Source organism: Leucopleurus acutus (assembly GCF_964270905.1).
Source record: "Leucopleurus acutus genome assembly, chromosome: 14".
In the NCBI taxonomy this organism is placed as follows: domain Eukaryota; kingdom Metazoa; phylum Chordata; class Mammalia; order Artiodactyla; family Delphinidae; genus Leucopleurus; species Leucopleurus acutus.
Window position 1 is genome coordinate 10,836,164 of NC_139156.1, and position 17,152 is coordinate 10,853,315.

The 17,152-nt window shown below is 42.1% G+C and overlaps 1 protein-coding gene across 4 annotated transcripts in view; it reads right to left on the reverse strand.

Annotated features, from left to right (window-relative positions):
• Positions 1 to 17,152, reverse strand: part of PLPP4 (phospholipid phosphatase 4) — a gene marked incomplete at both ends in the record, with an annotated part of 118,164 nt that overhangs the window by 13,102 nt on the left and 87,910 nt on the right. The window lies entirely within an intron of this gene.

Sequence of the window (17,152 nt, forward strand, 5' to 3'; positions counted from 1 at the left end):
CTGGTCTGGAGTGGACCTTAGTGGCGTGCGTGCGTGCATGCCTGTGTGTGTGTGTGCGGGGTGGGGGGGGGGAGCTCCCCAGGTGATTCTATATTTTTAAAATAATTATTTATTTATTTATTTATTTTTGGCTGTGTTAGGTCTTTGTTGCTGCACGTGGCTTTCTCTAGTTGCGGCGAGTGGGGGCTACTCTTCACTGCATTGCGCAGGCTTCTCACTGCGGTGGCTTCTCTTGTTGTGGAGCACGGGCTCTAGGTGCACAGGTTTCAGTAGTTGTGGCATGTGGGCTCAGTAGTTGTGGCTCGCGGGCTCTAGAGCGCAGGCTCAGTAGTTGTGGCGCACGGGCTTAGTTGCTCCACGGCATGTGGGATCTTCCCGCACCAGGGCTCGAATCCGTGTCCCCTGCATTAGCAGGCAGATTCTTAACCACTGCGCCACCAGGGAAGTCCTCCCCAGGTGAGTCTAATGGCAGCCAGGAGTGAGTTTAGATGCTTTTGTTGAAGGCAGGGCCTACAGCTCCCACCTTCTCTAGACACCAGCCTATTCAAAACTTTTCTCTTGATGAGAAAATACTCCTGAGGCCTGAGGGGCAGAGCTCCTAGGTAACCAGACCGCATGGTGATTTGGTAGATTTGGTAGAATGGGTCTAACGTCATAACACCAAGGATTTAAGAGACTGTCTGAAACCTGAGCAGCGGCCTCGGCATCAGTGAGTTTGTCACAAATACAGAATGTCAGACCCACCCCAGACCTACTGAGTTAGAATCCGTATTTCACCAGATCCACAAGCGAGCTGTGTGTGCCCCAAAGTCTGAGAAGGTCTGGCCTACAGCACATTCATCCTCTTTATACAACATCTCTGAGAGTCCATCTTCAGGAAATAATACAAAACTATAGAGAAATCTAGAAGATATTCTGCTCAAAGTTATTTATAATTACGGGAAAATGTAAAGATAAAGAACTGGGATATTTCCATTCAACGGATTATGATGCAACCATGGAAATTACTGTGATTATGTAGCACTACAGACAGTACTTAGGACACGATGCTAAGAGAAAAAAGCAAGAGCCTAAATTGAAGGTTCAAGAGAATCATGGTTACAGTACATAAAAATGAATAACCTGCAACTTTAACAAATTATCTCTGATAATAATGTGTCTTCTTAAACGGGGTTCCCCAAGTATGAACACAAGCTTGTACCAAAGCAGAACTTTTTCAGCAATCAAATTAAACAAGTAACAGAGTATTTTTGTTTTTAAACAGGATATTAAGCCAGGTTTATCTCAGGAATAAAAATGAAGCCCTTAAACATTTCTGAACAATGACTTGTGCTCAAACAGGAAGCAGTGCCAACATATACTGAATATTCTGTTTAAAGTAAAACTAGGCGCCAAACTGCATTGCCCAGGCCTGTTCTGGATCGTCTGCTATGATGAAGGGTATTAAATGATTTACAGGGTGTCCAAAGCGGCCCCATTTGGCCATCACCCTCCTAGCAAGTGCAACGGGTTCTTAATTGCCCATCCTCACCCACTTTGCTCTGTCTCTGCTTTCCGTTCACACTCTGCCCTGAGGTAACAGAGTGGGGGAGGGCTGGACACTCGGTTCTGGTGGGTACCGGCCTCATTCTGAGCTCTTACAGGAGGAGTAACGGACTTTGTTCAAATCTGACAGTTTAGCAGTCTACCCACCTATTACTGCTACTCCATTTATACAAGCGTCTTGAGCATCCACGGATCTTGGTATCTGTGGGGCTCCTGGTACCATTCCCCGAAGGATGCTGAGGGATGACTGTACATTGAATGTGGCGAGCCTAAAAGATCTGCCCTGGGGCTTTGTAGGGTTATGGATGAAAGTTTCCAAGATTTGAATCAGAGAAGAGGCAGTCCTGGGTGTTGCCAAGTTGTCATCTCTTGGGAAAAGAAGTCTCATTAAAAAGAAGGTCAATGAGCGTAGAGGGGCTGTTGAGCAGGAATTTGTATGTGTCCCCATAAAAAATGGTTTGGAGACTTTAAGACATATGAGTCCCGGCTCAGCAGCCAACAGCCCTGAGCCTCTGGGCATATTCACAAGATGGACAAGAGAAGGGGCCGCTGAAAACCCTCCAAGGTCAAGTCCTGGGGCAGGTGGTTTGAGGCCCGACCCTCAGCTTCCACCCGGTCACCTCCCTGCCCCCAGGAACTCAAATCTGGCCAGTTTTGACAGTGGAGGCTGTGGCTCATTCTTTGGAGAGCAGGTAAAGCATGTTCTCTCCTGCTCAGCGGGACCCACGCTGCAGGTCCTCCAAAATGGAGAAGCATCTACTTCTTTGAAAAGGAGGAGGAATTCAAAGGCATTTTAAAGGCTGAGTTCAACAGCCTGGATCATGTGGGCAAGCAGCAGCAGCCAGTCTCACATCCTATTGGGCCTCCGGGCAGCACTTTTAAAGCAGCACTGTGCACCCTTGTCTAGCTGACATGAGAGACTCGGATTCCATGCTAAACCTTACGCTTGTCACTTTCTCACTGATATTCCTACAGTTACTGAACCAGCATGATGTCCTTTGGCAAAGGGCTTCTGAGGCACTTCCTTCTGGCCCAGGAGGCACGTCCCAGCTGTGGGCAGCTCAGGCGCTTTGTCAAAATTCCTGCTTTCCCAAATACCAACTGAATAAGAATTAGGCTCTACCAAACCATCCTGAATTCAGAGGATCCCACAGTTTTTCTGCCACCTCCTCCTGTGAGGCTGGGGGTTTGGGACCAGGATGTAATCTCCCATGAGCCTTCCAGCTCTGAGATCCTGGGACTTACCAAGGCTCAGATTCAAGTTCAACTGGGAGAAAAAGAAAACAGAAAGGTTTTTAAAGAAATTCTTTCCAATTCTAGCCAAACACCACCCTCTTCTCTTCTCAAAGAAACATGCATTTGAGACCCTGAGGGGCTGTAGAAGTTTTTATGCTAGTGAGGGGCAGGTGAGATGACATTCGTTCCAAGCGACCGTCTTCCCCCTGAAACATGGTCCTTGCTTCCAGCGTGATTAGGAAATAAAACTGAGAATTGAGCAAAGATGCAGGCAGAGCACTGGACATTTTGGAAGATCGGGATTATAAATCAGGATAAATGCATTCATATTTTGCTAACATTATTAACAGAAATATGATTAGAACAGTCCCAAGCCAGTGGTGTGAGAGAAAACTGAGTCTACCTCTTCAGGGGTAGAACAGAGTTCAGAACACACACACACACACACACACACACACACACACACACACACACACACACACACACACACCCCACACACACACACACACAAGCACTCATGGTGATGGTGGGAAGAGCATATGCCCCTTCCTTTCAGAGCTTGTAGCAGGTTTTCTTGGCTGGAAGCAGCTGATTGTAAATATTTCTATGTTGATCTGGCTGTGAAAAGTAAAGATGCTCTTGGAGCCTCTAAACTAGGAAGCAGATGAAAGAGTGTGGCTTCCCCACCCCCCCTGTTTCTGGCATTTTCAGTGCTCACTTGGCTGTCATCAATGAAGAGTCAATAAGCAAAGCATCACAGTACCAGTTGCTGGTCCAGGTGGTGATGCAAGGCGTGTCGCATTAACAGGTCTATCTGCCTGCCCAGTGATTCTGAAAGGAAATCACTGATTCTTCTCTCCAGCTGCATAGATGAATTGTCACAGGTTTACAACATTCCCTTTGCAAAGAAAGGTCTATTTACTGAGACAGCTTAGGTGAAAGAATGTTGTTTTGCTTTTTCCTCCCCAGTTGACTTTTCAACCAAGTGGAACAGGTTTGGACCCCAAGGATTGCAAGAAATAAGAAAACCAGCAACAAAGAAAAAAGCTTTAAAAGCAAACGAGATAAGAATCAGGAGGACAGACCCAGCTTTTCCTGTTGTATTTTTCACTTCTGCTAATTATAATGAATTTCCCCAGACAAACTGATAATTCCTGGCACCACAAATGGAATTGTGTTCTAATGCGGTTGTACAAATTTTTCATTATATGATCCTCAAAGAGTTAGTATTTTCTTTTCCAAGAGGGAGAAGGGCAATACCAGGTGGTTGAATAACTTTTCATGTTGAAGGGTGTTTTGAGTTTGCCAGTGCATCTCCACAAGACCACCCAAAACCAAGGATGTGGGAACAAGCATGCCTAGTCAGCACTTTGCAGACCCTGACAAGCAGGAGAGGGCTGTTGGGAGTCAGGGATCCAGGTTCCCACCTTGGCTCTGCCATTAACTGAATGCACGATCTTGGACAAGTTGCTTTCCCTCTCTGGGCTCAGGTTGCTCTGCAAAATAAGAGGCTGAACCACAAGTGGCCACCACACCACGCCCGGGGGAGCCAGGCAGATGGGGAACGTGAGTAAAGTAGTTGGATGTTGAGTCCATTTTTTTTGCAACAGAAAACCCTCCCGGGTTCTATTGCTAGACGCTCAGATCCAGGAAGTATTTCACTTCCAGAAAAAATTAATGCTTCATTTGTGATTATAAATGGCAACTAATACCTGGCCTCACTGTTGGGAGACATCTGAGAGTAGTGAGGACTGGGGCAAACTGGGGAACACCTGCCTGTTTAAAGGTGCAGCCCCACCTCTGCTCAAGCTGGTGTCTACCACATGGGCTCAGTGTTCTCAGAAGTTTTGATCTTGTAACAGAAGAAGGAAACCCTGATATTTATGGGAAATGTCTCCATTTTAAATATCAACAACTCATCAAAAATGAATACAGTACAGACCAAATGAACTCATCCACGGGGCAGCAGGGCTGGGGGCTGGGTCTGCAGGCTGCCAACTCGAGAGCTCACCTGCCTTCCGGTGCTAACGGTCCACTGTTTAAATGACCTCCTAAGCTTGCGCTGAGCATGACGCACACCAATTCATCCCTTCTCTTCACACTGGAGCAAAGAAGCACTCGATAAGTTTGGGGTGGTTCTGTTTAAACCAGTAACAACAACAAATTAAGTTACACAGGAGATTTGAGGATTGAATAATCCATTCAACCGGAGGGAGTATTGTGCGCTGTTGAAGAAAGCGGGCTTTTCGGGCAAACCGAGCATATGTGGACTCAACTCTGCCACTTTCTCCCATGTGAGCTCATCTCTGGGGGCCTCAGTTTCCTCATTTGCGCAATGGGGTTAGTAGCACTCAACCCACAAAGCCATCTTGAGGATGCGTTCAGGAGGACCTGTGACACGCTTAGCGTCCTTACTGGGCGCCGGGTGATCGCTCTCCTAACACTGCCGGCTGCCGCAGCTGCCATGCTCCTGCTGTACCCGGCCTGGTTCTGTAAAGTTCCGTCCTCAAAGAAAAGCCTTCACAAGCTCCACTCTTGCAATCTGCAGCTCTTCAGTTACATAACTGCATGCTTGCTCACAGAGAATTCTGGAACCGGGTTCTCAGCCTCTCACAATTCTGCAGCCCCCGTGGCCCTCAGCAGATGTAAAATGATCTTAGCTGGTCAAATGAACAAACTTAAAGGAGCCAGCGGAGATACTGTTCCCACCCCACTCTGCAGACGCCTGAAGCTCTCAGATGAGAGGGTCAGACAACCAGCAGGCCATTCTTATGCTACATGACCCATCATCACATAGCTTGCTTCTACGATTCCAAGTTTCACTGTGTTGAAACCTATTTTTATGTCCCTGTGGCCCCAAATCCCTTAAGAGGATTAGTTTCTCATTCATAGTTTCAGTTTCATAGTTTCTCAATGCATAGCTCATTCTAGCTAAGATGCCCGTTCTGTTTTCTTTTTTATGACAAGCTATATTCATTAACATTCTAAGTTATTAAGAGATTTCACTTTCAAAAAAGGATGAAAGAAGATTGCTACAAATCTTAGAACGTGGGTCCACAGTGCATCTGTAGCCTAACTCATTCAACCGAACAGGAAAGCCAGTTATTATTCCTCATGAAATGACTGACAGAAGATCGTTAGCATCTGATGTAGCTACCGAACCAGAGTTATAATTTCGAGGGGAAATTCTGATAATATTACAGAATAGACTCAGTACCCACAGTGATTTTTTTTTTAAGTCTCTCCTTCTCTCTAATCCAGCAGTAATGCGATTGTTTTGCTCTGATGTAGGAGACAAAAAGTCTATCTTGGCTGGAATGAAGAGAATTCTCAAAATCCCAGAAATCTTCTGAATTTCACGCCAATGATTCCTCTAAAATTTCTTTTAAAAACAAGAGTTCATTGCAATTGATATAATCCAAGGGTGGGGGGTTAAGTTTATTCATCCCTGCAGTAGAGCTGTCTGTGATTCCAGGCAGGTCAGAGTGGCCAACAGCCTCAGGTAGAATGACTTACTCTGGTACCATCAGCCTTAAGATTTAACAAGAGTTAAATCTTTCAGCTGGTAAGGAGCTGGGACAAAGGAGAATGGGGGGGTCCTAAGCTCCTTGGGGGAGGCAGGCAGAGTTTGAGGCTGTTGAAGCCAACACCACTTGACCGCCCGATCCAGAGGGATGGAGAGAACCATCCTGGCCCACTGAAGGTAGCCAAGAAGACCTAGTGGATACAACCACAGAGATGTAAAATGAATTGAGAACCTACAGTGAGGCAGAGGTGAAGGAGGGACTGAGCACAGGTAAGAAGTGCTCTTGTAGCCCAGCTGGATGGACCCAGGTAGGCGACCTGACCCCATCACCTCCTACCTGTGTGACCTAAGGAGAGGAGCTTAGCTCCTGAAGTTCAGCCTTGCCATCTATAAGTCAACAGCTGTCCACAGAGCAATTGAGAGAACCAATGACAAAGTGTCCATGGCACACTGGACAAAGCGCCTGGCACGCCTTAGGCCCTAAGTTAAAATCTGATCTCTTTTCCCTTTCATCTGTTTTTTCTACTTATGCTCTTTCTCAAAACCATGCTACCTCCCCACAGTGCATCTGAGAACATGGAAGAGGAAACAAAACAAATGCACATACAAAGATAACAAGCATGTGAGTTCCACGGACCAGAATGGCTCCATGACCAAGACACCAAGATGGTGTCTGTGTCTGTTGCCATTATATCCTTCACATCAAGAACAGTGCCAGGCACATCATTGGTGCTCAATAAAGACAAGCGAATGAACAAATTAATGACATGAAGGGTAATATGAAAACTGGACCAGACGATGTGTACTCTTCAGGGCTCTAAGGAAACACAGTGATGAGCATCCCTTTTCTGCCTAAAAACTCCTACTCACCCTGCAAGTCTCTTTAAATGTCACTTCCTCAGAGGCCTTCCCTGGCCCCACCAGCAGGTGTAACAGGCTCTGACTGCCCTCTGCACCTGTCCTTCGTAACACTTAGCACCACTCTTTTCATTTATGTGATTGTCTAGCATCTATCTCCCTTCCACTAGATTCTCAGCTCTGCGAGGGCAGAGGCTGTGTACCCTGTGCCTGCACTCACTACGTGCTCAATAAATGTGCATACTGAATGAATGGCTAAAGACCTGATAATCAGGGGAGGTTTCACAAAGGAAGAAGACAGGGCTGCATCCAATGGAGGAGAAGGGTTAGAGTCAGGCTTGGAACTCCACTGGCTCAGGATAACGTGAGAGAGGGAGGTGAGCTGGGCCTTCATTGAATTCTTCCTTATCACAGCCCCCCCCGCCCCACACACACACTTCCCTGGGCTCATCCTATGAGGATGACCCCAGAATCCTCCTAGAGCCTTCAGAGCAGGAGTCCCTCTGTTCTCCAGAGACTAACAGCCACCTCCCAGATATCTGGGCTAAATACTGGGCTAAATACTGGGGAAAAATTTAAGAAGCTACAGAAAGGGAAGCAACACGAGATTCTAAGGGTCTGAAGGAAGGGCAGGTGGAGTGCTGTTTCAATGAACGAGAAAAGAAGAAAAGTGGAAACTGTTTACCAGGTACCAGGAGTGTTCCATCAGAAGAAGGACAACAAAACCATCAGTCACTGAGAGCCTCCATCTGCCAGACTGTGCTAGGAAGCTTTCATTACCTGGCTTCACTGCATCCCTAGAACACCACAATGATGTAGAAGTTGGGCCTGTTATATGGGTGAGAAATGGAGGCTCAGGTCAAATTACCTACCGAAGGTTAATGCAGTCCTTAAGAAATTGCGAATTATTTCTAAATAGAGAAAAAAATCACAGATTTTCCTAGCATAGTTGTAGTTATAGCAATGTTAACTGCCTATTTGTTTTATAGCCCCTGTAGGCATGTGACTATCAGGGTCACTGTTGAAGCCTTAGGACCCAGCACACTGCCTGCGAGGAGAAGTCAGCAAAACACGGTGACTGAATGAATATATAAATGGTAGAGACTATTTATTCTTTCACAAATATAACTTCACTCAGTTAAGTACTCTGGCAAAAGGCCAAGGTCCTTGGGGACAGAAAGACATTATATGGCCATGAAAGGTCACGTCCTCCATTCCCTGCTTCTAGGCAGGCTGATTCTTCAGCCACCTGAGCCAGACGAGATTTCCATCTCATGATGGAAAGGACCGCTCAGCCTTGTTTAAAGAAGGAGCAATGGGGAAAAGGAGAAGGTACCAAAAAGCTCATAATTAGTCTGAAAGCAAATGTCAGAGGCAGGAAATACAAACAGAGTAAAGCAGACTCTAAATTCCTTGCATAACCCCAGTCTGCATCTCCAAAGAGGATTTTGTTCTGAAAAAGAAAAAAAAAGAACCAACCCAGGCACAATGTGCGAGAAGTGCAGAGGAAGCACGAGTGGTAGGGAAAGAAACTGACTTGAGGAGAAGATGGTGGTCCTTTTGTCAAGCCCCGGAAGCACCAATCCTGGGAAGCAGCAAAGCATCAGCCGAGGAGGATTAAGGGTTTTTAAATGACAGAAGCCACTTCGGCTCCCCGCATCCACCCTACGCTGACTGATGAAAAATTCTTATTAGGAATCATAAATATTACTCCTCACCCTAGAGAGAGCTAAGAACAGTCACCACGATGGGGTGTGATTTTGCATATCACAACATCCTAATCTACCAAAGGTCTAAATCCCCAGGCCAACTTTTGCTTTTTTTCAGTCTTGATTATATGCCACAATGACCTGAAACATAAATATAAGAGTAAGCCTTCAAAAGGGAGAAATCACCTTTTCCCATAACACTGTTAGGGGAGCTGATAAAAGCAGGGGCAGGATTCAGATAAAGATACACTTTAACGGGAAATAACTTTATCTTACCTCTGACCAACGGCCTTAGCAGAGCATAAATTTGATGGCGAGATTTGAATAGTAAGGTACACATTTGAGAAACAACTAAAAAGGCAGTAGCCATTAATTTGCCCAGTATGCTCATCTGATTAGCCTCTCCATGGGGTTTACGGTCTCCAGGAGAAACCCTGGAAGTCTTAATGACTGCTACTGCCTCGCTGTCTTCTAAGGAAGCGGCCTCAACGACATCTGCCTTTTGTGAAATGTTGTATCACCTGCAGTATGATTTCTCAGGGAAAACAACCCTTCTAACTTGCCCCTAGCCGCCTTGATTGGGGATCTCAGCCTGAACAGGAAGGGAATGTGTAAAATAATAGAAAAAATATATATAATATATATTTTGCTCTCTGCCCCTGGTTCCTGGCACAGAGCTCCTAAAATCTGTGTAAACTCCTAAGTGGTAAGAGCACGAGGAGTACCTTTTGCTCTACTGAGCAGAGTCTGGGGGCTCCTGGAGAGGTGCTTGCTGGTCACCAGAAAGACCAAGCCATGATTAGAAGCTTGGAATTTTCATCTCCCATTCTCCAGAGAGGGGAGGGGGACTAGAAACAGTTCATGAATGATCAGACCGACATGATGAAGCCACCACAAAAATCCCAAAAGTAGGGGATTCAGAGAGCTTTCAGGTTGGTGAACATATCCATGTACGGGAGGGTGACCCCAACTCCATGGGGACACAATGTCCTATGCTCAGGACTCTCCCAGACCTCACCGTATGTATCTTTTTTTCTGGCCGCTCATCTGCATCCTTTATCAAATCCTTTAATAAAATGGTAAATGTCAGGAAGTGTTTCCCTGAGTTCTGTGAGCTGCTCTAGCAAATTAATCAAACACAAACTTGTGTTTCAGATTTGCAGCTGCTTGATCAGAAACACAAGTGACAGCCTGGAGTTGTGACTGGAGCCTGAAATGCGGGCAGCCTGGTGGGACTGCGCCCTTCACCTGTGGGATCTGAGGCTCTCTCCAGATAGAGAGTGTTGGAAATGAGTTAAATTGTAGGACGCCCAGCAGAGAATTGCTTGGTGGGGAAAGCCCTGCACATCTGGCGTCAGAAGCACTGTGAGTGTGACAGTAGTGTGATGGAAGAGAGAAGAAACACAGGAGGAAGACTGGGGTTTTGACACAGACTGTAAATGGGCTAAGCATTAAGAAGATCTACCAAAAAGTACATCATCTACTTGAAAAAAAAAAAAAAGATCTATACTACCTCCAAGGTAGTTGGCTCAAATGCTGACTACCAGGGCAGCCTGTGATGGGTGCTGACCACACAGCCCAATCAAACCTTCCCAATATTGCGTAAATGGAAAAAGGGAAGACAAATGGACTTCACATTTCTGCCCTACGTTAGGCTAGGTCAGTGTTTTGGTTACTGCACCACCAGTCCCAGGACTGAAGTCCCAGGTGACATGGTGGCCGATCAGGTGGCTTCCCAACCTTCCCCCACATCCTTGTTTCTCTGACACCAAACTCCCATCACCAAAGACCAACCAGGCTCATCTCTCACTTACACCCCTAAGGAAACTGATCATAAACAGGACAAGAGCTTCGTTTAGCTGATGTACACAAAGGCTGTCTCCCCCCTGTTATTACTTCAAAAAAGATTTGTTTTATGTTCATACAAGAATTGTGGATTTGTTTTTTAAGTTAGAAAGGCCATTTCAATTTTGGAAAGCAAATATATGGCATTTCATCTCCTGTGATGTTGGCAGCAAGGGACTTCGTCCAGAAGCCAGTTGTGGACTCAGAAACTCCGTCAAGGCAGTGTCCAAGCAGCGACTTGCCCCACACAAGGTGGAATCCACTCTGGTGGCTTTTAAATCATTTCATCCAGGACAGCACTAATTAGAACAAAAAGAGAACTCTTCTAGGTGTTAGAAGATCTGGGTTCCAGGTCAGGGTGGTGTCCCCCCAAGTGGTCTCATCTGTTCACCAAATGGGGACAACAACATCACCGAACTCTCAAAACACATGGTATTGGTGAAAGTACTTTGTAAACAGAAATTCAAGAAACAAATGGAAGGTGTTAGTAAAGCTGAGGAAACAGGTAACCAGAAATATTGAAGCTGGTCTCGAGCCCAGATCTGACCTCCTCTAAGCCCAAGTTTAATCCTCTTTTCCCACACAGAATTATCCAGAAATTTCCAAACTCAAGACTTTATTCCCAGCGATGTGGCAGGCTATATATCCTGATGGAAATAATTAAATGTTGGATGAAATATAAAACAAAGAAACAAGCTTTTAAACCTATCACTGAGTTGACATTAAGAGAAGAATTACTGAAAGCAAGGTTTCCCAAAATGAAAGGCAAACAAGGGTCTTAGACACAGGAAACAGCAAAGGAAACAGCAAAGCCAGATGGTGCCCTGAGTGTGTCTGTGGAAACCTGCAGACCTTGAGCTTCACTTTGATGTCTCCCTGAGGCACAGGAGTAAAGAAACAAAGTCTCAGGCCTATCCAAGTGGGAAAATATAACAGAAGACCCCTGAATAAACCTTAGGTCCTAAAGGCCTTAGATTAAGTAAGAAAGGAAGCTTGATTTTCAGAAAGAAACAGCAAGGAAATTTGGCTGTCTCCATTTTTCTGCTGTGTGGAGAGATTTCATAAATACAACTCTTGTAGGTTTTTGCTGTCCCATCCATGCTTCTCATATGGTCCCCAAAAAACCTAAAGTGGAGAATTAATCTTGGATGGCCCTGGAGTAGGTAGTGCTCTCTGGAGGAATTCATCTTCAACCCAGATATCAAAATACTCCCCAAAATAAAGTTCTAGGAAAAATTAAAAGCCCAGCATAAGAAAACTCAAAACACAAAAGATTCCAGGGCATATAAAGGAAAAACATATTCACAACAACCTTTATAAGGCACAGAATATGAAGTAATTACTTGCAATATGTTTAAGGAAATTATAGGGAAGCATGAAAATAAGGATGAAGAAGAAGCATTATGAAAAATAATGAAGCAGATTTTTAAAAAGACCAAATAGAATTTCTGTAAATAAAAAATGAGTATTGAATTTAAAATAGGATTAAATAATAAATAGATTAAATAGTAGGTGAGACAAAACTGAATAGAGAATTGGTAAATTGGAAGGTAGGTTCAAAATTCTTCCAGAATGCACTTGAAGAGGAAAAAGAAGAAGGAGGAGAAGGAGAAGGAGGGGAAGGAGGGGGAGGGAGAGGAGGACTGAGAGAGAGAGAGGTGAAGAATATGAAGAGAGGCTGAGTGACAAGGATAATATGGTGAAAAAGTTGAGAGAGACATAAACTGTCAAATAAGAATTCCATATCTAATAAAGTTATCTTTCAAGAATGAGGTCAAACAAAGAAAATTCAGAAAAATCAAAAACAGAGCATTTACCACAGAAGATATATCAAAAGAAGGAAATTTAAAGGATATATTTTTGGCAGAAAGCGGAAAGGCTGAGATGGAAAAGAGAATGTTATGTATATGGTTAAACTATGCACAGGTTGGTGGTTTTGTTGGGGGAGAGAGAGGAAGAATCAGGCTAGAATTAAACACCAAAGAAAATTACCAGATATATTAGAATGCATTTATCAGAGCTAAAGCATTTAAAGTCTTTATGCTGCTCAGAAGAAGAAAAACAAAAATATTAATTAATTTGAGACTTTGTTAACTACATGTGTTAACCAAGAGGCTTGGTAGAACTTGCAAACAAAAGGAGGAAAATAATGGAATGAGAAGATGAAAATGGTGCAAGAAGGAAGAGGAGACAGTACATAATGAATGATATAAATAAATCCTAATATATGAGTAATAACAGTAACTATAATTGAAAACAACTCCCCAGGTAAAAGTTAAAAAAATATATAGATAAAAAAATAGAGTACAAACAGTTACAGGACAGAAAAAGATACAAGAAGCAAACTTTAACCAATAGAAAGTTGGCCTCTCTCTCTCTCTCTCTCTCTCTCTCTCTCTCTCTCTCTCTCTCTCTCTCTCTCTATATATATATATATATATATATATATATATATTTTGCCTGCATTGGGTCTTTGTTGCTGCACGCAGGCTTTTCTCTAGTTGTGGCGAGCAGGGGCTACTCTTCATTGCGGTGCATGAGCTTCTCATTGCGGTGGCTCCTCTTGTTGTGGAGTACGGGCTCTAGGCGTGCAGGCTTCAGTAGTTGTAGCACGTGGGCTCAGTAGTTGTGGCACGTGGGCCCTAGAGTGTGCAGACTTCAGTAGTTGCAGTGTGTGGGCTCAGCAGTTGTGGCATGCAGGCTCAAGGGCACGCGAACTTCAGTAACTGTGGAGTGCAGGCTCAGTAGTTGTGGCTCGCAGGCTCTAGAGCACAGGCTCAGTAGTTGTGGTGTACGGGCTTAGTTGCTCCGTGGCATGTGGGATCTTCCTGGACCAGGGATTGAACCCTTGTCCCCTGCATTGGCAGGCAGATTCTTAACCACTGTGCCATCAGGGAAGTCTCTGGCCTCAATATTAAAGTCAAATGTTCTTTATTGTAAAAAACAGCACTAGAAATAAAGATGGTCATGGACTTAATTATAAAAGTAGTAGAAAGTATAATAGGAAGTATGACAATTCTAAACTATGTTTACACATCACTTCAAAATATAGGAATCAAAAATGGGCAAAATTACAAAGACCACAGAACTACAACATCTACTCTAACAGTGGAAAATTTTAACATGCATTTAAATAAATTAAGCATAAATTAATATGACTAGTTTAATGGTATAAACTAAGCATTAATTAATCATAAACAGAAAATTTAGAGAGGATATGTAAAATCTGAACAGCACAATTTACAAGCTTAGTCCAATGGACATATATACAACTTTATTTCCAGCAGTTTAAAAATTTACATTCTTTTTAACCATTATGGAATACTTATGAAAACTGACCATATGCCAAGCCACAAAGCTAGCCTCAAGATCAAAAGATTGATAATTTTTGCAGATCACATTATCTGACCACAAAGTAATTAAACTATAAATCATTTTTAAAATATAACAAGAAAAAAATCATGTTTAGGGTTGTTTTTTTTTTTTTTAAAAAAGCTCTTCTAAACAACTTATGAGTCACAGAAGAAAAATCAAAACTAGAAAATTTTCAAAAGTAAATTTAATGAAAACAATATTCATTAAAACTTATAGAATGTAGCTAAAGAAACATTTATAGGAAAATTTATAGCACAAATTGCTTAAGTTAGAAAAAGAAGACAGACTAGCATTATTAAGCAATGCATTTAAGTTAACTTAATAAATTCACAAAAGAACAGAATACATTTAAAGTTGATGGAGGGAAATAATAAAGATAACAGCAGAAATAAGGAAAAACAAAACAATCACGTGGTAAAGAGGCTCATAGCAAAAGTTGGCTCACTGAAAAGACTAATAGGTTAACCTCTGGCAAGATTAGCACGAAAAAAATTTAGGGGAGAGAGAGAGAGACAGTACATATAAGTAATACAGAGATGAATAATGCAGATATAAATTGAAAACAAACGATATTATGAAATACTTTGTCAATACATTTGGAAGTTTATGTGAAAGAACTAAGTTCTAAAAATAAATAGAAATTACCAAAAATTTCTCAAGAAAAAAATTTTAAAACACAAGAATTTTATAACCTTAAGTAAACTGATTCAGTATTTTAAATTCTACGACCAAATATTTTATGGGCATATCTGCCACACACCCCAAAAGAAAATAAATCATCTTACACAGACTCTTTACAGAGAATTAAAAATGAGGGAACGCTCATTTTAATGAAGCCTGTTAACGGTGCTGTTCAAGTCTTATATAGTTTCCCATTTATGTTTGATTTGTTAGTCACTGAAGTGAATATTTCAAGCTTCCAACCATTTTGGGGAATTCTGTAAGTCTTGTACTTCTTTTTTGTACTTCTGTCTGGTTTGATAACAGTGACTAGCACTAGGTAAAAAGGGGAATACATCTTCGTCAAAGTGGGTTAATTATAGAAATTAACACTGGTTTAATATTTTTAAAGTTAATCACCACATTAACACATTAAAGGGAAAAATACCAACTTGTCAGATGCACAAAACTCAAAATTCATTCTTAGCAAACTAGGAATAAAAGGACCTTGATAAAGAATGTCTACCAAAAAAAGTCATACTTAATGGTAAAATGTTTAATGCATTTCCTTTGTATCAGTTATAAGACATGGATGCTTGCTATCCCCACTTCCAGAACCTTTTACAGGGAGGTCCTAGGTGATAATGAAGTGATAAGAAAACTAAATAAAAAGCTTAAGAATTGGAAAGGAAAAAAATAAATATTTGTAGGTAATATGATTTTCTTTGTAGAAAACCCAAAATCATCTATGAAAAAGTAATGAGAATTACTAGGAAAGTTTAGTAAAATTCTGCACCAAAAAAATCAATATACCAAAGTCAACTGTATTTCTGGACACTATAAAAAAAATCGGATAGAAAAAGTAATTTAAAAAATAATTAAATAAATAAAATTAACAATACCAATAGGAATATAAAGTACCTAAGAATTAATGTAATAAATAATGGGCAAGTTCTTTAAAGGGAGAAGTATAAAATGACTAAAAGATATTATGACCTAAATAGACAAATATACCATGCACTTAGATAGGAAGATATCATTTCTCCCCAAAGTAAACCTTAGACTCAATAAAGCAACAATCAAAATCTCAATAAGGATTTTCATGGAACTTGATCAGCTGATTCTAAAATACCTACAGAAGAGCAAAGGGCTGAGAAGAGTCAAAATACTACTGAAAAAGAACAAAGTTGGAGAGGACAGACAATCCTCTAGTTCTAGTTATAGAAAAACTATATTCCCTTACACCCTTGAAATTAGGTGTGGTCATGTGACTAGCTCTGCCAATGAAACATGAGGAGAACAGACCTTCTGGGAGGAAGCGTCAAGGGCTGACTCTTCACTCTCTCTTCTCCCCTTTGGAAGCACAGGGTGATATGGCAATGGAGCTTCTGTCTGTCTGGGCCCCGAGTGACTACAATTATACACGTAACATAAGCAAGAAACAACCCTTTTTGGTTTAAGCCACTGAGATTTATATTCAAAGATACCCCACCTATCCTCGCTAACAAGGAGATTTTCCCTACTAAATTTCAAGTCTTTATAAAGCTATAAGGATAAAAACACTGCAGCATTGGTACAGAAATAAGCAAACTGACCCATGGATCAGAAGAGAGGGAGCCAAGTAAAAGACCCATCCTGTGTGGACACAAGGTGCAGTAGATGTTGTGTTATAGATCAATAAATAGTGCTGGGAAAGATGGGTATCCACAGGGAAAATAAAATTGGACCAGTACTGGGCACTATTCACCATCAACAATTCCAGATGGATTACAGACCTAAAAGAGACAACAAAACTGAAAAGCAATTAGAAGATAACACAGTCTTAGGCTTGGGAAACATGTCTCAAAAGCCACAAAAAGTACTAGCCATAAAGGAAAGAACTGATGAAACTGACTACACTTAATACGGAAAACTTGTTTCTTCCAAATACACAATAAATCCTGGACTGGATATTGGTTTGACCACAGCTGTAAAGGATATTGGTGGTCAATGGGGGAAATCTGATGGTTTGCATATGCCATGAGATGAAAATTTACTCAAATGCAAAGATGGAAATTGTTAACTGCACTTTCATTTTGATCACACACACGCAGACACACACACACACACACACACACATACATGCAACTCAGTAGAACATGAACTAAGATGTTAAGGTTGGTGACCTTTGGGCAGTAGGAATATAAGTCCTCTTTAAAAAAAAATGTTTGCTTCTTTGTATATCCTAACTTTCTATAGTATGCATGTACTGCTTCTGTAATAATAAAAAGTATTAAAATAAATGAATGAATAAATAAACAAAAGAAAGAATGAATATACAAACTGTGGGAGGCAAAAACCAACAAATAAAGATAATGAAAAAGACAAGCACAGAGAGGGAGAAGATGTTTGCCGCTCA